General features: G+C 35.9%; 1 protein-coding gene across 1 annotated transcript in view; it reads left to right on the forward strand.

Annotated features, from left to right (window-relative positions):
- Positions 1-20,775, forward strand: part of LOC101888934 (myb-like protein I) — an 83,199-nt gene that overhangs the window by 13,782 nt on the left and 48,642 nt on the right. Inside the window, exon 2 of the mRNA XM_011292375.3 lies at positions 11,554-11,572. The gene's annotated coding sequence lies outside the window, so the exon portion shown is untranslated. The remainder of the gene's footprint in view (positions 1-11,553; positions 11,573-20,775) is intronic.

The following is a 20,775-nucleotide window of genomic DNA, read 5'->3' on the forward strand; positions in this document are numbered from 1 at the left end:
ATTTTAAAATTTGATGATTTGAGGGTTAGCCCGTCGTTTTAAGCGTTTAGTCGATTTACGGCACATTTTTCAATGGAAATTTCTGGGATTTGGTATTTGAGGGTTGTTACGTGTCCACATTGTGGACCATTGAGCGATTCTTGATAATCTTAGTCTCTTGGCCCCAAAACTGTCCACTGAAATTAAAAATAGTCTTGACAAAACAGATTGCGTAAAAACCGTTCGCCGGGTTCTGCAGGATCACGATTTTCATGGAAGAGTTGACGGAAAAAGCCATTCATCAGCCCCAAAAATAAAAATCCCTTTGTAGTTTGCCAAAAAGATGCCTCCAGTACAATCGCCCGATTTAAATGTGATTGAAATTTTATGGGCCATATTGGACAACAATATCAGGAAACAAAAAAACTCTGGAACTAGAAGGGCGTAAAAATTGAGGTTTGTAAATGGGCCATGTCGGTCCAGGTTTATGTATATTTTTATGATTTTAGATACATTACAGACTGGAATTGTTTTAAACTTCGTATTTAAAGTTCGCAGTGGGTACTACAGCCTATGACAAAAAATTGCGTTACGTTTTCGTGTAGCTTCAATATAACGATACTTCCCGGTATTCGGTATTTTGATGATATTAGCGACCTTATTAACCGGAATTGTTTTGAATTTTTATTATTCGAAGTTCGGAATCGGTACTACAGCTTATAACAAAAAAATACTTAAGCAGGTCCTCGTCTTCTTATTACCCCCATACAACAGTTTTCGTCTAAAAGGTATTTTTCGACGGAATTGTTTGTGAAAAATTTCACATTCCTTCTAATAAAAGTTCGGTCCGGCTAAAATTAGGTGCTTTTTTGTATTTGTTTTCTTTTCATATGATATAAACCTTTATTTTATACTCGAAAGTTGAAAGTATATTGTGCATAAAACAAGCTATCGTCAACTGTAGGCCAGGCCGAACTTACTACTTCATCGTCGGATTTGAAGTCGGACGACCTTAATCTTTGACGATGTTTATCCTTACTTGGTAATGACAAAAGTAAGTTCTTTTTCTTTACAATTTTTAAGGAATAATCCATTATTTTCAAGCTACCGCTATTGCAAAACATTGTCTCATGCATCTACAAAGTTTTTTTCTGGAATCCTTTGACTTAGCTCACTTTAACTCTCAATTTCATTTTTCAGCAAATATAGATTAAAATGTGGGTTAATTTGACAGTTGACTGGACAAATATATGTACATACAAATATAAACGTACGTCTGTGGTCACAAATTTCACATTCAAATGAGTCGGTAATTATGTCGCAAATGTTGCAACATTTCATTGTTGCGACATTTGTTCGATGTCTGGCGACAAATGTGTGAAAACAATAATTTATTGATTTCGATTTGGAAATAATTGTTAACGGCTGGTAATTGAAAAAATAATTGATTTTTTTCAAGACTTTGGTGACTAGCAAAAAATTGAAATAGGAGAAGTATAGAAAATTCAGCTCAATATTAAAAATTATAGGTCATATTGGAATCGATTCTTTAAATTGTGTTTCAAAGCACGTTTGTGATTATACCCTACACCACATAGTGATAAGGGTATTATGTCTTTGTGCATTTGTTTGTAACATGGAGATAGGCCCATAGATACTTTTGAGAATCTTCATAGAATCACTTTCTGAGTCAATTTATGCAATGCAGGCCATCGGACCGTCCGTCAGTTCGTCTGTTCATTTATTTTTGTGAACAAAATGCAGTTCGCATTTAATATCCGATTGAGATAAAATTTTCCAAAGAATACTTGTTTGGCCCAAGGACGAATCCTATTGAAATTGGTGAGAATCGGTTCAAATTTAGATATGGCTCCCATAGTTATCTTCAAACGATTTCGTGTTAATTCAATTCAGTCTATAAGCAAGTACATCAAATTTGGTGAAAATCGCTTCAAATATAGCGATAGCTCCCATATATATGTTTTATCCGATTTGGTGTTTATGTCCCTCACATTCATGGTATGCACTCCACAAAAATGATATTTGGTACCAGATATCAGATATAGCTCAGGAATATCTCTGCCAAATTTTATAATAATCGGTTCAGATTTGGATAAAGCTTCCATACATATTTTTAACCGATTTCAAGTTAATTGTGCACCAAATGGCCAATATGGGTCCAAATTACCTGGATTTTGGTACATCCGACCGAATTCAGTCTAGAAGTAAGTACATCAGATTTGGTGAAAATCAGTTCCGATATAGCTTTAGCTCCCATATATATGTTTCATACGATTTGGTATTTAAGTCACATTCACGTTCGTAATAATCATTCGACAACAATGATCTTTGGTACCAGATATCTTATAGAGCTCGGAAATACCTTTGCCAAATTTGATCGAGATCGGCTAAGATTTGGATATAGCTAACACATATATACCCTTAATCCGATTTCAGGTTTATTGTGTAAATAGTGGCTAATATCAGCCCAAACAGAACGAATTTTGGGGACGTAGGTTTCCATTTGGCGGAACGCGGCTCCGATATATTTTTTAATATGATCCTTCTCGAAGTGATATCATACACTCTTTATGTAGAGTGTATATAAAAGATACAAATTTCTCCGGCAAATTTAGTGAAAATCGATTCAGAATTGTATAAGCCTCCAATATAGCAGTTCCCTCTGAAACCAAATGATAGGATAAAGCCAAATGTTGATAGGATATATGATCTAGTTAAAATAAATTATTTTCTTACGGAAGCTCTACTAAATATGTAAACTGGTGTAGGGTATCATATAGTCGGCCCAACCCGACTTTTGACTTTTCCTTACTGTTTTTTCAGTTTTTTTTTTTTTTTTTTTGGGAAAATATAGGAGTTTGGGCGCTTAACCTACTGTGCTACAATACCTAATTTTTGGTTTTATCTTTAAATCTAAATTTTTCACCTGAGATGTGGTAACAGAGTTGGCAAAGATCATGTTTTTTCTATCATTTGAAAGAAACATCAAACATTGCCTCAGATGACAAATGACGATGCTGACGCTAGCTAAGCTGATGGCTTTGCAGATAGCCCCCGTAATGCGCTCCCCTCCTCCATATGTAAAGCTCACATTGTAATTAAGGAATGCGAATGCCATGAGGAACAATTATAGCGTGAACAAAATTTCGGCAAAGAGTTTTGGATTTTTACGCAACTTCAATTCCAAACTCAGCGCCGTGGCGAATTGCAATGCAGATGTCTGTCTAGGCCTATCACAGAAAATATTCTTCAAAATTGATCGATGACACAGACATGTGAAGTGGCTGATCGTACCCCCCCGCTCTAATGGATGGCTGTTATTAATCAGTGACTGTCTGACTTGGCTTGGCTTGAAAGCAACAAATGTTTTTTGTAGGTGATACCTAATAAACTTTCAATTTGTTAACACAGCTGAACATTTGGTTTTGTTAAATGGATTTCCCGAAACTCGATTAAATGAAAACCAATCGATCTTTAACAAAAGTGTGTTTTTAAACAGTTTTTCTAAGTTTTTTTTTATTTTTTCCTTCGTTTTATTTTGTGAGTAGACATTTGGACACTGATGCTTATCTCTTTCGAAGCACAACGTCATTTAGCTGGCTGTTAGATGGCGTAGCATGTGGGGGTTGTTGGTCGTTTGGCAGGCATAGAGCTTTTCAGTATTTTTTGAAAGTGTTTCCTTTTATGTAAGGAAAACAATTTTGTGGGGTTTTGTAATCCCACATGAAGGGGCTAAGTGTTTTTGTAATATTTTTCACAAGGATCCTGCGAAGCGTGTTTATACCCTCCACCAGTAAGTAACCATTTGTAACACCTCGAAATATACATTTTAGACCCTGCAAAGTTTATATACAGGGTAAAATGAAAAAACTGCAACCAACCTGCTGTCACTTCTAAGCCACCCGTTCGACAGCTGTTAAAATTATTCCAGTGACAGCTCATTATATTGTTTACAAGTGTACAAAAGCATTTTGGTGAAAATTTTCCAGAAAAAAAGTTATTTGTGATGGAATTCAAGCGTGATAGTGTGATTTCTTTATATTTGGCTGGAAAACTACAAGTGGCTATGGTTAGAGCACTCTAGCATTTAAATGTGAAAAAATCGTTTGTCTCGTACCATCGCTCCTTACCATGATACTGGTAGCGTTGCCCGACGTCAAGGAAATGGACGGAAGAAAACAGCAACAGCACCAGAAATGGTTCGAAAAGTAAAGAAGCGACTTGATCGAAACCCGCGTCACAGTGGCCGAAAAATGGCTCGTGAGCTTAACATATCGCAAAATTCCATTCGGAAAATAGACTCAAAAGAGCTAAAGAGTTGTTTCGCGGTGAACTGCCGAATTTGGTTTTCTCCGATTGGAAAACATTCGTAGTCCAGCAGTTTGGAAACAAACAAAATGATCGTGTTTATTTGCCAAAGAGGTCAGCTGAAAATGTGCACCTTCGGTTGGCCACCAGAACTCAAGCGCCGGCCATGGTTATGATGTGAGCCGCCATAACAGCCGATGGTCGCTCTCCGCTCGTATTAATCGACCATGGTATCAGAATATTATCGCCGAATATTATCGCGAAAATATTCTGGAGGGTGTATTAAAGCCTTGGGGACGCAAACATTTTGGCCGCAGACCTTAGACATTCCAACAGGACTCAGCACCATCGCACTCAGCACGCACCAGTAGTATTTTGGAAAGCAAGGTTGGCACTAAAAAATACCAAAGCGTTGATCACAAGCGCTTCGCCGGGAATGGGCCAAAATACCGCAGAGCAACATTCGGGCAGCGTGTGACGGTTTCATTGGCCGTTTGAAGGTCATAATTCATGCCAAAGGTGACCAATTCGAACAAATCTAAACTTATTCTAAAATTTAATGCTATTTCCGATATTATTTGTGTTCATTTAATAAAATTAAAAAAAAAAGTAAAAATTATGGCGTTTGACTTTTTTGCAGTTTTTTATCTCAAAAACCACCACCAGATACCAGCAAAGACCTCATATCAAATTGCAGGATTTGAACTCTATTCCATCACCCAATACCAAATTTAGTATTATTTAATACGTTTCGTATAATCATAGTACACATATATAAGACTGCTCCCATATCTCAATCCCAGGGACCTCAATGTCAAATTTGAGGAATCCAGCCATATCCTTTCGTCAAATACCCACTTTAGTACCCTTAAGTACTGTTCGTACAATTATGGTACACACTTCCAAAACCACTCCCATATCTTAATCCTAGACACCAACATAGACCTCAACCTCAAATTTGAGGATTCCAGCCCTATCCCTTCACACAATACCAAATTTAGTACTTCTCGTGCAATTACAATACACATTTCCAGAACCGCCTCCATAACTCAATTCCAAACACCAATAGTTACGTTAGTATCAAATTTCAGAATTTATATTCCTTCACCCAATACCAAATTTAGTACTTTTTGTACAATTATAGTACACATTTCCAATACCACATCCATGCCTTAATCACAAATACCAACAGAGACGTCAATATCAAATTTCAGGATTTCAGCTCTATTGCTTTACCCAATACTAAATTTCGTACTATTAGGTACTTTTCGTACAATTATGGTACAAAACCACCAAAACCACCTCTATATCTTTATCACGGACACCAACTTTTATATCAAATTTCAAGATTTCAGCTCTATTCCTTCACCCTGTACCAAATTTAGTACTTTTCGTACAATTATATTACACATTTCCGAAATCACCTCCATATGTCTAGCCTTCACATGAACAGCCATCTTAATACCAAATTTAATATTTTAAGCACTATCTATTCATCCAATACCAAATATAGTACTATTTAGTACTTATCGTACAATTATGGTACACATCTCCGATACCGCCTCCTTATCACAAACCAATCACCTAATGGGGCCCACAATAGAAAATTTAAAAATTCCAGTTTCGTCCGTTCACACTAAACCAAACTGTTCCAAATTTAGTACCATTTAGTATAGTTTGCAAATTAGAACAGATTTCCAAAAGAATCTCCATATCTCAATTCCAGATATCGACAGAGATCTCAATATTAAATTTTAGGATTTTAGCACTCTAATTTTCTCCATTACTAAATTTAGTAGCATCAAGTACAACTGAAGAACGCGTGTCCAAAACCAACTTCCTCACTCATCCACAGTTACCAACAGAGACCTCAATATCAAATTTCGGGATTCTAGCTTTATTTCGTTCACTAATACCAAATTTAGTACCACTTAGTATATTTTCTACAAAAATTTCCAAACATTGCCGAATCAAATTTCAGAATTGTACCTCTATCCCTTCACCCAAGACCCAATCTAGTACCATTTAGTACTTTTTGAAGAATCATAGTACACCTTTCCAAAACCACATACCACATGTCTACACAGTCTAATACAAAAATTTCATACTGCAAGCACAATATGTTCGCCCAATAATTGTATCAAATATAGTACCATTTAGTACTTTTCGTGCACTTGTAGCACCCATTTCAAATACCACCCTTTTTATCATAAACCAAACACAAACAGGGACTCAAATACAATATTTCCAATGCCTAGTTTCATCCGTTCACTCTAAAGCAAACTGTTCCAAATTTCGTACCATTTAGTACAGTTCGCACTCTTAGTACACATTTCCAAAACCGCCTTCATATACCAAAATTTACTTTGCAACCTTGATTCTCATACCAAATTTCCGTTCACATAATACTAAATAGAAACATTTAAGAAGTTAAGTGCCCTTCTAGAACTTTTCGTAACCTTAAAGTTCGAATTTCCAAAAACCCTTTGTTACATCTATTCTACACTCCATCAGTGACTCTCATTCCAAAATTTAGAATTTTAGCTCATTCCGTTTGTCCTATACAAAGTATTATATTTTAGTACTTTTCGTACCCTTTTATTCCAAATTTCAAAACCCACACGTCTACGAAGCAAGTCTGACCCTTCATGTAATTTTTTACCCATAAATAAAGGACTAATAAACGTGGGATTTTATGGAAAATGTTTTCCATTTGCCATTTAACTTGGATTTTCTTTTTTGCAAAATTTTTTAAAATTATTTTTTCATTCTTTGAAATTTTAAAAATTAGTTGCTGCCTTACATTTTTACTGCACCATACACCGGTTATTTAAATGTTTCTTCCACAATAGAATCAAACACTGTTTCGAGCCAATAAATATTGTTTTCGTTTCAAATAACAATTGCTGTTGTTGTTATGGCAAACAATTGTTTTGTGAATCTAAGCAAAAAAACACCTCCTTTTCCCCCACCGGGTAGATGATGATCATCAACACATTTCAGTCATAAAGGCATCGCAAAATAATCTATGTATGTCCGTATGCTCCGATGTATTCAGCATTTCAATGTGAATTATAATAATTCAGCACAAACCCGATGCTGAATACGGCGGCGGCATGAGTGTTGCATGAGAACAAAACCCATTTATCTGGCCCCACACGCCAAAGTGTTGGTGGGAATCTAAATGGAAGTCTAAATTTTAATGTGGCTGACATCATGGGCATCCAACATACGAGTATTGCCAACCAATTGGCAGGCAGGCTGGCTCTTGGTTGGTTGGCTGACTGTTTACCGGGCCAACTGGTAGCATTCATCAGCCAGCCAGTCATACCTTCCAACGTCGCCGTCTCTGCTGCTCGATTTCCGAATAATCCGGAGTAGTATCACCAAAGTAAAGTTCAATAACATAAAGACATGCAACAGCATTTTGTGGCAGAGACCGACCGACAGACAGACAGACCAACAAACGACCGACCTGCTACCATAACAAAACAACAATAACAATAATAAAAACAACACTACAAATAAACAATCTAACAATCGATTGAAATGAACTTTAAGTCATAAAATATATTTTTTGTTGTTGTAAAGTGTTTTGGCGTTTGAACACCAAACACATCATGGGACGACGTCATTACTTACACACGAGTGTGAGCGATGTGTGGATGCATGTTCATAGGTGGAAATAAAAACGACATTGACTGACAAAAAAAAATATCTAAAAAAAACATATTAGCAATGAAAAATGTTATGGGTGAAAAAATAGAGATACATTAAAGCCTGAACTATTTCATAGAGGAGAATGTTCTAAGATACGAAAAAAACAGAGAGGTGTCTTATATCTCAGTAATTGTTCGGGATTATAAATTTCAAAGTCCCCGTTTAAAGACTTAAAACTTAAAAATTCGTTTGAAATCAACGTTAAAAAATCCAATGTCAAAACTTGGAAAATAAAGATTTGGAAAAAAGAAAAAATAAATTTCCACTTTGAAATTAAAAAAAAAAAAAAAAACATTAAAAATATATTTTGAAAATAAAAATTCAGGTTGATAGCATCGGACAAAATCATTCAAAAGAGCTTTAACAAATTCTTGAAAAATACAGGCTAATAGCTTTGACAAAAATTCTTCAACGGTTATGATAACTTAAAAACAACCCCCCGTTGGTAACTCCGAAAAATATTAGAAAAAAATTAAAATAATTACTTTCAATCAGTTTTTAAAAATGCACGTTAATAGCTTTGTAAGAAATCATGAAAATCAATGTCGATAATTTAACTTATATATTATAAAAAAGCAGTGAAATAATCGACTGACCTAGAATAAATAAACGCCCAGACGAAGCGGCGAAGCCGTTTTTGAAAATTTAAACTTCAAGGTTACGAAAAGTTTCAATATGGTACTAAACTTCTACAATTTGAATCAAGATTGGAAAGTAAGTTTGATATATGAAGGAGATTTTGTTAAAGTGCATTAAGTGTGCCAGATGTACTAAATGGTACTAAATTTGTAACATTTTGGTTTGGCGTAAACCTGGAATTTTGCAATTCTGTACTGGGGTGCTCTGTTGGTGGTAGGTTTGAGATAATGAGATGGGTTTGGGGATGTGTACTACAAGTGCACGAAAAGTGCTAAATAGTACCATATTTTGAACTATTTGGCATTTGGTGAGCAGATACAGCTTGAAATCGAAAGTTTGGTATTAAGGTCGCTGTCCATGTGTAGCTTGGACATATGGAGGTGGTTTCGGAAATGTGTACCAAATGTGCAAACTCTACTTAATGGTACTACATTTGGATCCGTTTGGTTTAGGTTGAATGGATGAAGCAGGAATTTTGAAATGTTGTTTTTGGGGTCCCTGGTGGTGATAGATTTGTGATAAAGTTTTCTTTTGGAAATATGTCCTTCAGCACGGAAGTACTAAATAGTACCATATTTGGTACATTTCGGTATTGGATGAAGGCAAAGAGCTGATATCCTGAAATTTGAAATTGATGTGTCTGTTAGTATTCGGAATTCAGATATGGAAATGTTTTTGGAAATTTGTACTATAATTGTACGAAATGTACTGAATGGTACCGATGGTACGTATTGGGTTGGTTGGTATTGGGTGAAGGAACAGAGCTGAAATTCGATTTGGATATCATTTTTATTATCTGGAATTGAGATATGGAGATTGGTTTGGAAATTTGTATTAAGTGTGCTAACTGTACTAATTTGGTACTAAATCTGGAACAGTTTGGTTTAGGATGAACAGATGAAGCTGTATTTGTTACAATTTGGTATTGAGTATACAGATAAGGGTTGAAATCTAAAATTTGGTATTAGAGCCGCTGTTCATGTGTAGCCTTAACTTTTGTAGGGGGTTTTGGAAATTTGTAATATAATTGTAGGATAGTACTAAACGGTACTAAATTTGTAACTGGTTAAAGGGATGGGGATAAAATTCTGAATTTGGTATTTAGATTACTGATGGCATCGGTATTTGAGATTTGGCGGTGATTGTGAAACGTGTCCTATATTTGTACGAAAAGTACTAAATGGTACTAAATTTGGTAAGGTGTAAAGGGATAGCGCTGAAATTCTTAAATTTGATGTTGTAGGTTTGTTGGTATCTGCAATTCAGATATTGAAGTGGTTTTAAAAATGTGTTCTACAAGTGCAGGAAAAGTACTAAATAGTACTATATTTGGTACAATTTGGTATTGGTTGAACAAGTAGTGGTTGAAATCTGAAATTTGGTATCAGGGTCGCTGCTCGTGTGTAGCCTGGTCATATGGGAGTGGTTTTGGAAATGTACTATATGTACTATTATTGCACGAAAAGTACGTAATAGTAGTGAAGGAATGGATCTGAAATCCTGAAATTTGATATTTAGATTGCTGATGGTATAGATGTTTGAGATATTGAGGGTGTTTGGAAATATGCCCTATATTTGCAAAAAGAGTACTAAATGGTACTAAATTTGATATTGAGTGAAGGAATAGAGCTGTGATTCTCAAATTTGATGTTGAGGTCAAGTCTCTGTTGGTATCTGGATTTGAGATATGGAGGTGGTTTGGAAATGTGGACTATAATCGTACGAAAAATACTAAGCATTACTAAATTTGGTATTGAGTAAAGGAATAGAGCTGGAATAACTAAATTTGATATTGAGGTCTCTGTCAGTATCTGTGGTTGAGGAAAGGAGGTGGTTTTGGATATGCGTACTTTAATTGTACTAAACGGTACTAAATGTTTGCTGAAATCCTGAGATTTTAAATAGGTGTCATTGTAGGTGCCTGTGGTTAAGATATGAAGATGGTTTTGGAAATGTGTACTATATTTGTACGAAAAGTACTAAATGGTACTAAATTGGGTATTGGGTGAAGCGATAAGGCTGGAATCATCAATTTTTTGGTATTAGGTGAAGGTGAAATTGGATATGTAGGCCTCTGTTGCTATCTGAAATTGTACAAAAAGTACTAAATGGTACTCAATTTGCTATTGGGTGAAAAATTGGATCTGAAATCCCGAAATTCGATATTTATTTCATTGTTGGTGTCTGTGGCTGAGAGAAGGCGGTGGGTTTGGGTATGTGTACCATGATTGTTCGAAAAATACTTAATAGTACCAAATTTGCTGTTGAGTGAATGAGTAAAGTTTAAATCCTGAAATTTAATATTGAGATCACTTTTGGTTTCTAGGATTTAGATATGACGACGTTTAAATAGATTTTGGCCAGAAAAATTCGATATGGAACCATTGTTCAAAGGCTGAACAAATATGCTCCTCGCTAAGATTTCGAACGATTTTGAAGACTTTTTGGTGCAAAAAGTAATGATTATCCTATTATCCTTTTTGGTAAAGGAAAAGCTTGAATTATATATTAAACCTTGAAATTTAAAAAAATCTCAAACTGAAAAATTTGTACATTTTATGTACTATAAGGGCTAACATAAAGTTCTGAAATGAATCTAAAATTTTCTAATTCTGCTGACAAAGTTGCTGACATTTGCTAGTTCTAATTTACGCTTGATGGACCTTTTCAAAAAAAAAAAAAAAAAAAAAAATACGTTCAATGGCTCTTTAAAAAAATCTTTGATAACTCCTCGATGACGCACCTTGTAAACAATTTTCCAAAAAAAATCCAAAAAATGTTGTTGTAAAAAATCCAATTTTTATAAATTGTAGATCCCATTCAAAATATTTTTTTTTTATATTTTTCTTAAAAATATTAATTAACATTTTTTAATTTTTTTTTCAGAGGCCCTTAATGTAATACGGTAAGTGTAATGACCCCTTTTTTTCTCACTACCTGATATGTTGTCACATCGGAATGGCAAATGCTTTTTAGTTCGCATTCAAAACTTTCACAGCCGAAATTTTGAAGATCGGTCAAACCCTGTTTTGTGACTAGTCACGCAATAATACTTAAGATAGAAATTTGTACAATTTATGATTATTTTTTATGACCTCTTCGCTGATCGTATCATCCGAGCATTGGTATAATTCCCCAGCTGGTTTCCTGCTTGGCCAGCAGCAATTACAATTAAATACGAAATGGGAAGTTGTTCAAATTATTTTGGAGGAAAATTTACTAAAATTGTCTCATTAAATGACATTACATTCTTGGCCAATGGCTCTCAAGTAGCAGTTGTTGTTGTTACTGCCTTTGTTTAACAAATACAATTAATTAATAAATTTAGGGCATATTAAAAAAAAAACAAAACAGCGAAGAAAGTTAATAACAGCCGGTCAACGACAATCATGTTTCTGCAAAATGGAAAAAAGTGAAATTATTCCGTTACTTCGACTTTTTACAACAACAGCAATACAAAAATTATTAACCGATCTTCACATTGTTGTATTATGAAACTCCTGAGAAATTGTTGCATCGATGCATAACATTTAGCCAACATCGGCCGCAACATCATTATTAGCCTTAACTTGGCCCAGCAGTAGATGGCAGCATCTCTGGCCATGCCACAGCACATCTTCATTGCGATCGGAAACCAGTATCGCTCATCGTTTCAAGTGAAAATAACACTTGATCGGCGTCGCGAACGCCACTCTAGCTACAAGTTTTTGGTTTCTTCCATTTCTTTCTTTTTTTGTTTTTTACATTTCTTAGCAAAGAAACGCATCTTTGTGGAGAGTTTACATCTGCCCATGGCCGATGAGAACCTTTTTTCTAGCTGCCCATCATGGAATGAGAGCTGCTTCCCAATACTGATTTATTTATGCGATAAAAACAAGTTGTGGCCAGTTTATTTTTTTTTTTATTTAGATGCCAGAGAAATGTGAAATACACTCGAGAAAAATAATGAGGATTTAAGAAACTAGTCGGTAGCTTTTCTAGGGAGATGAATTGGGATTATCATAGGCTGAATAGGGATTATCATAAGAAATATTCTATTCACCCTGGCTGAATAAGGGTTTTCATAAGGAGATTTCTATTCAAACTTTCTCCATTCTGCATACCGACAGACCAAATGTAACGCCCTTTAGTACAATTATATTGTGCATATCCAAAACTAGCTCTTTCAAAACTAGCTTCCTTCAACCCCCTTATGCCAACAGAGACCCCAATAGCAAATTTCGAAATTCCAGCTCTATCCCTTCACCATTAGTACTTTTCGTACGAAGTACGGACAAATCTTAAACACAGATGTTATCAGTAAACTAAATATAATATTTCAGAATTTTATTTCAATCTCTCTTCGTACAATTATATTACACATTTCCGAAAACTACCTCCATATCTCAATTCCAGGTACCAAGATAGATCTCAATGTTAAATTTTAGGATTTCAGCTGTTTAATTTCCCTCATTGACAAATTTAGTACCAAATTTAGTACGCCTGGCCAAAACCAGTTCTTTTTCCCAACCTCAAATACCTCAATATCAAATTGGAGGAGTCCAGCTCTTTCCCTTCACCCCAATGCCCAATTTAGTACCACTTAGTACTTTTCGTACAAAAATACTACACATTTCAGAAACCATATCCATATGTACAGGCCACACATCAACCCCAATACCAAACTTCCGATCTCAACCATCAGTAATTTTAATATCAAATTTCAGAATTTTATCTCCATTCTTTCACCCAATACCAAATGTGGTACCATTTAGTACTTTCCGTACAATTATGAGACACATTTCCGAAACCACCTCCATATGTGTAGGCTATACATGAACAGCGATCCTTATACCGAATTTCGGATGTGAAGCAGTATCTGCTCACCAAATACCAAATTGTTACAAATATAGAACTATTTAGTACTTTTCGTGCACCTTTAGTACTCATTTCCAAACCCACCTCCATATCTCAATTCCAGATTCCAACAGAGATATTAATGTTAAATTTAAATTCCAGTTCTATCCCTTCACTCCTATGCCATATTTGGTAGCATTTTGTACTTTTCGTACAAATATAGGACATACAGGGTGAGATAAAAAACTGCAACAAAGTCAAACACCATATTTTTACATTTTTTTTAAATTTTATTGAAAGAAAGCAAAAAAATTCGGAAATACCATCAAATTTTAGAATAAGTTTAGATTTGTTTGAATTGGTCACCTTTGCCACGAATTAGGGCCTTTAAACGGCCAATGAAATTGTCACACGCTGCCCGAATGTTGCTTTTTTAGTTCCAACCTTGTTTTCAAAAATAATCCAGACACAATAGTCCAACGGATTGGTATCCGGAGATTTTGGTGGCCATTGAGCGCTGGAAACGAAGCGAGGATCCTAATTTTGTCCTACTGGAATGTCCACGGTCTGCGGTCAAAATGTTTGCGTCCCCAAGGCTTTAATACACCCTCCAGAATATTGTCTCGATAAATCCGGCATTTATTCTGATGTCACGGTCGATTAATACGAGCGGAGAGCGACCATCTGATGTTATGGCGGTCCACACCATCACCATGGCCGGCGCTTGAGTTCTGGTGGCCAACCGAAGGTGCACATTTTCAGCTGACCTCTTTGGCAAATAAACACAATCATTTTGGTTCTTTACAAATTTTTGTTTTCTCATCGAAGAAAATCAAATTCGGCAGTTCACCACTTTGGGCCAAACGAAGCAACACTTTAGCTCTTTTAAGTCTATTTTCTTTCTCTTGCGGTGTAAGTTCTTGCACTTTTTCGAATTTCAATGGCTTTACCCCTCAGCTTATTTTTGAATATTTGCCGAATGAAATATTGCGATATTGTCAGCTCTGCGACGCGGGTTTTGGTCAAGTCGCTTCTTTACTTTTCGAACCATTTCTGCTGATGTTACTTTTTTTCGTCCACTTCCTTGACGCTACCAGTATCACGGTAACGAGCGATGGTATGAAACACAAAAGATTTATTAACATTTAAATGCTGGAGTGCTCTAACCATTGCCATTTGTGGTTTTCCAGCCAAATATAAAGAAATCACACTATCACGCTTGAATTCCATCACGAATAACTTTTTTCTGGAAGATTCTTACCAAAATGGTTTTGTACGCTTGAAAACAATATAATGAGCGGTCACTGGAATAATTTTAGAGCTGTCGGACGAGTGGCTTAGAGATGACAGCAGTCTGAAGTTGGTTGTAGGTTTTTCATCTCACCCTGTAACATATTTCTTCCAAAACCATATTGTACCAAATTTAGTACTTTTCGTACCCATTTATCCAAACCACCCCTTTATCACAAACAAAGATCCCAATACAAAATCTCATAATTTCGGGCTCATTCATTCACCCTAGCACCGAACTTTTCTAAATTAATCTCTAATACACAACTTAGTACTTTACGAACAATTATAGTACACATTTTCGAAAGCACTTCCATATTTCATATTCCATACCAAATTTCAGAATTCAAACACTATCTGTTCGTCCAATACCAGTTTGTACCAAATATAGTGCCATTTGGTACTTTTCGTTCCCATTTGTCAAAATTACTTCTTTATCATAAACCGACCACCAACAGGGACCCCAATACAAAATTTAAAATTTCCAGCCTTATCCGTTGACCTGCAACCAAACTGTTGCAAATTTAAGTACTATTTAGTACAGTTCGCACATTTAGTACACATTTGGCAAACTACTTTTCCGACCTATCAAACTTTCTTTCCATCCTTGATCCTCATACCAAATTTCAAGTATTCAGGTCTATCCTTTCACATAGTACCAATTAATACCATTTTAGAAATTCAGTCCATTTTTAGAACTTTTCGTAAACTAAAAGTTAGAATTTCCAAAAATAATTTCTTACATCTATCGTGCACTGCATCTGTGACTCTCATTCCAAATTTCAAAATTTTAATCTTGATTACAACAATAATTGTTTGTTTTTACAAGAACAAAAGTCATATCTATGCTAGGCCTACAACCACTTTTGCTTTCAACGCTTTTTTTTACAACGTCGTTTAATATTCCCACTCAATCATCATTATTTTTTTTTTTCAAACAATATCGTAAATCAAACCCCTGGCCTCTGATTTATAATCATTCTCTTCCTTACAATAGAAAATAGTAACAATCGATGAATGCCTATCTAGCCCCAGGTCAGTCCGGTTATGAAAATTAAATCAATTCTCTTATTGTGTGAACAGCTACAGAAGCGAAAAATATTTCTCATGGTCCGAGCAATGCCGTTGCCGCCGCCGATGAGGATGATGATACATCAACGATAATTTGACGATAAAGTCAACAAGTCATGCCATGTTGAAACATACAAGCCACGGCTGTTGTAGCCGTGAAGTCGCCAGAGTAGCAAATGTTGAACAGAAATGTTTAAAAGATTAAAATGATTTGGCAAAAAAAAAACAAGTTAAAAAGTAGTAAGTTCGACCGGGCCGAACTTTGAATACCCTCCACCATTTGAACGAATTTCAAAAAAAAGAAAATCCGTTAAAAATTCTGTTAAAATCTTAAAAATACCGAATATAGCCGTTATATTGGGGTCTATACGACGTGGACCTACATAGGCATTGTTGTCATAAGCCATATTCAAATGCTAAACTTGAAAAAAATCTGTTTCTAATGTAGCTAAAATCATCAAAATGCCGAATATAGGGAGGTACCATGGGGGTTATAAAACGTGGACCTGCAGAGACAATTTTCTGGTATGGGCTGTAGTATCCATTACGAACTTCAAATGCGACATCTCAAACAATTTCGGTGGGTATTGTACCTATAATCGTGAAAATACCAAATATAGGGAGGTACTGATATATGGGGCCTATACGAAGTCCTGGATCTGCATAGACAACTTTCTGTCATAGGCTGTAGTATCCATTACGAACTTTAAATACCATAATGTCGCTAAAATTATCAAAATACCGAATATCGGGAGGTACCGTTATATGGGGCTATACGAAGACATGGAGACATGCTCAAAAAATGTTCTGTCTTAGGCTGTAGTATCCCTTTGGAACTTCAAATACCAAATTTGAAACAATTCCGGTGAATAATGTGTCTCAAATAATCAAAATACCGAATATCGAGAAGTACCGTTATATAGGGGCTATACGAAGACGTCGACCTGCACAGGCAGTTTTCTGTCATAGGCTGTAGTATCCCTTTGGAACTTCAAATACCAAATTTGAAACAATTCCGGTGAATAATGTCGCATAAATAATCAAAATACCGAAGTATCGAGAAGTACCGTTATATAGGGGCTATACAAAGACGTCGACCTGCACAGGCAGTTTTCTTTCATAGGCTGTAGTATCCATTACGAACTTCAAATACCAAACAAACACCAAAGAAACAATTCCGGTGAATAATGTCGCTAAAATCATCAAAATACCGAATATCGGGAGGTACCGTTATATGGGGGCTATACGAAGACGTCGACTTGCACAGACAATTTTCTGTCACAGACTGTAGTTCCCATTACGAACTCTAAATACGTAATTTGAAATTAATACGGCGAAAAATGACGCTAAAATCATCCGAATATTTGGAGGTACCGTTATATGGGGGCTATACGAAGACGTGGACCTACATGGCCCATTTTCAATACCAAAAGTCCTGAAGACATTTGAGTAATTTTTTATCAACTTACTTCATTTCGTTCTGAAGCTAGAGTGATTTCCACAGACGGATAGACGGACATTGCTAAATCGACATAGAATTTTATGCTGATCAAGAATATATATACTTTGTGGGGTCTAAAATGTATATTTCGAGGTGTTACAAACGGAATGACTAACTTAATATACCCTCCATACTATGGTGGAGGGTATAATAATGAAACAATGTGGGAATTCAGCAGTGGCTAGCAATTGTTGGGCAAAATTAAGTTTTATCCGGGAAAGCCTGACTGAAAAGGGCTTTCCATAGGACCAGCGGCTCTCGATACTAAAACCTCAATTCAACCCATCTGAAAAAGGGGCAGCTTCAATTCAGCCAGACTGGAATGTGAGGAATCGAACATAAATGCTAATCCGTGAACATGTGTGTTCCATCATAACTTTCTCCTTTCATGCATATCAATCCCTGATGTGTTTGGTGTGTGTGTGTGTGTGTGTGCATGTAATTGTTTGTTTACGGCCAGAAAATATGCCTTTCATGAATTCGCCACAGATGAATAAAACTTTAATTACCACTTGGCTTAACAAAATTAATTCAATCACGACAATTGTTCAAATTTTAACGCCTTCAAAATAAAATTCAATTGTCGTGCAACTGGCAATTTGTCAATTCAGAGCAGAAAAGTGTGACATTAAATGCCAACAAAACAAAGAGTACTAAATATTTTTTTCAAGATCCAAATCCAAAGATTTTAATTACAGGGGAACCTGTAATAAAACAACTCTTTAACTCAGAGGATAAACCAATAAATTTGAATTAAAAAAAGTATCAGTCGGTCTTGCCGACAGATATATACCCTCAGCCAATATTCCATTATTTAAATATTTTTTTTACTTCTGTTAAGGAATGGGCTAATGTTTTCCAGTTCGTATCGGACCTAAATAAATACGATATAACTATTGCGACGTGCCAGGTTTGGATTATATTGGTTACCTCCTTCACTTTATATGCGATTTTTTTTTTAATTTTTAGAAAATGTTAAAATGGGCTTGAGATTTCAGCTATAGTCGACCGAAGTTTTCCATTTTCATACTTCATCCAATATAGAGGAAACAAGTAACATAGTATCAGTCGGGTTTTCCGACAGATGAATACCCCCAGCCTCGAGTTATGATTATTTAAATCGTGGATCCTTTAATGGGGAGTTTTCGAAGCGGTTGGCTAATATTGACCAATTCGTTTCGATCTAAGACTGATATAAATATTACAACGTGCCAGATTTGGACTATACAGGGTGAGATAAAAAACTACAACAAAGTTAAACGCTATAATTTCTACATTTTTTTTAATTTTATTGACTGAAAGCAAAAAATGTGGGATATAGCATCAAATTTTAGAATAAGTTTAGATTGGTCACCTTTGACAAGAATTATGGCCCTCAAACGGCCAATGAAACGCAGCCCGAATGTTGCTCTGCGGTATTTTGGCCCATTTTTGGCCAAGCGCTTGCTTGAGGTGATCGACACTTTGGTATTTTTAGAGCCAATCTTGCTTTCCAAAATACTCCAGACATAATAGTCTAACGGATTGGTGTCCGGAGATTTTGGTGGCCATTGTGCGCTGGAAATGAAGCAGACAACCTCATTTTGTATCCATTCTTGGGTGGTGCGTGCTGAGTCCTGTTGAAATGTCCAAGGTCTGCGGCCAAAATGTTTGCGTGCCCAATGCTTTAAAACCCCCCTCGGCATTTATTCTGATGCCACGGTCGATTAATACGAGCGGAGAGCGACCATCGGCTGTTATGGCGGTCCACCCCATCACCATGGTCGGCGCTTGAGTTCTGGTGTCCATCTTCACAACAGATCTCGTGTTAGCAAAAATGTCTGTATATGTGAAATTTTAAGAGAGTTGGATGCTTATTTCGGTTTCTTTGAGCGTTTTTTTTTTTTCAAAATCCTGAACCCACGTAGGCACCAGAAGAAATGGTCCGATCTATCATCATTCTAACAGATCTTGTGTTGATGGAAATATTGGGATTTGCGAAGTCTGATTGGAATCGAATGTTAATTTTGCGTTTTAATTAGATTCATGGATATTCAAATTTTTGACCCTTTGTGGGGAAGGTATTAGCAGGAGTGAACGGATATATCCCATCTTCACATCAGATCTTGTGTTAGTGAAATAATGGGGTATGTGAAATATAAAGAAAATCGGATGTTTATTTCGGATTCGTTTTGGTTATTAAAAATTGTAACCCTTGTGGGGGAATTACCAGAAGAAATTGTCGGATCTCTACCATTTTTATAACGAATCTCATGTTGATGGAAATATTGTGATATGCAAAGTCTGATTGGAATCGGATGTTAATTTCGTGTTTTATGAACTTCATAGATATTCAAAATGTTGACCCTTTTTGGGGGAGGTACCAGAAGTAGAAATAATGGGATGTGTGAAATATAAAGAGAACCTGATGTTTTTTTCGGATTTTGTAATAGTTTTGGTTATTCAATACTTTGACCCTTTGTGGGGGAGGTACCAGAAGAAATGGACCGATCTCTAACATTTTTATAACAGATCTAGTGTTGATGGAAATATTGAAATGTACCAAGTCTGAATGGAATCGGATGTTAATTTCGTGTTTTATGAGCTTCATGGATATCCAAAATTTTGACCCTTTGTGTGGGGAGGTACCAGAAATAGTGGAGCGATATATTCCATCTTCACACCAGACCTTAAGTTAATAAAAATATTGTGATGTGTGGAATTTGAAGATAATCGGACTAGTACATCACATTTAATAATTTTTATACTTTGTGAAGGAGGTACTTGGTGGGGTGGCCCGATATATCCATTTTCTCACCTAGCACTTATGCAAATATTAGGATTTGCAAAATTGGATCAAAATCGGGTTATCCCCTCTCTTTCTGTGCAGAAAAATATTTTTTTTGAAAATTTCGACCTTTTGTGGGGCAGGAACCAGAAGGATTGAACCGATATTACCCATCTCCGAACTCGATCTAAGTTTGATAATAATATTACAATGTACCAAGTTAGGACCAAATCGGAAACTCCCTTCCAGAGTTATCGTGGTCAACACCCAGACAGACAAATGGACGGACGGACTTCGGTAGATTGACTTCAAATGTCTTGCAACGTATTTGGTCCAAAGAGACCTAGGGTCTAAAATCGTTATTTAGATGAGGCACATTTTGGACGTATCAAGTGAAGAGGGTATAAAAACAACCCCTGAGACCGCAAAAGAAATTGCATACCATTTATAACTATTGTTCGGCAACTTTTGTTCACTACAACCAGGCTTGACTGTATTTCTAAACCTCTCAAAACTAACATTTTAAGAAAGCTTTCTTTTCACCACTGTCACACTTGAAAGTGTTAAACCCGCACTCAGCGAAATTCTTTAATGGTCCACAACTATTTGCTCACATCCCAAATATTAAGACACACACACACAT

Source organism: Musca domestica, unplaced genomic scaffold (assembly GCF_030504385.1).
Source record: "Musca domestica strain aabys unplaced genomic scaffold, Musca_domestica.polishedcontigs.V.1.1 95, whole genome shotgun sequence".
NCBI classification, from domain to species: Eukaryota; Metazoa; Arthropoda; class Insecta; order Diptera; family Muscidae; genus Musca; species Musca domestica.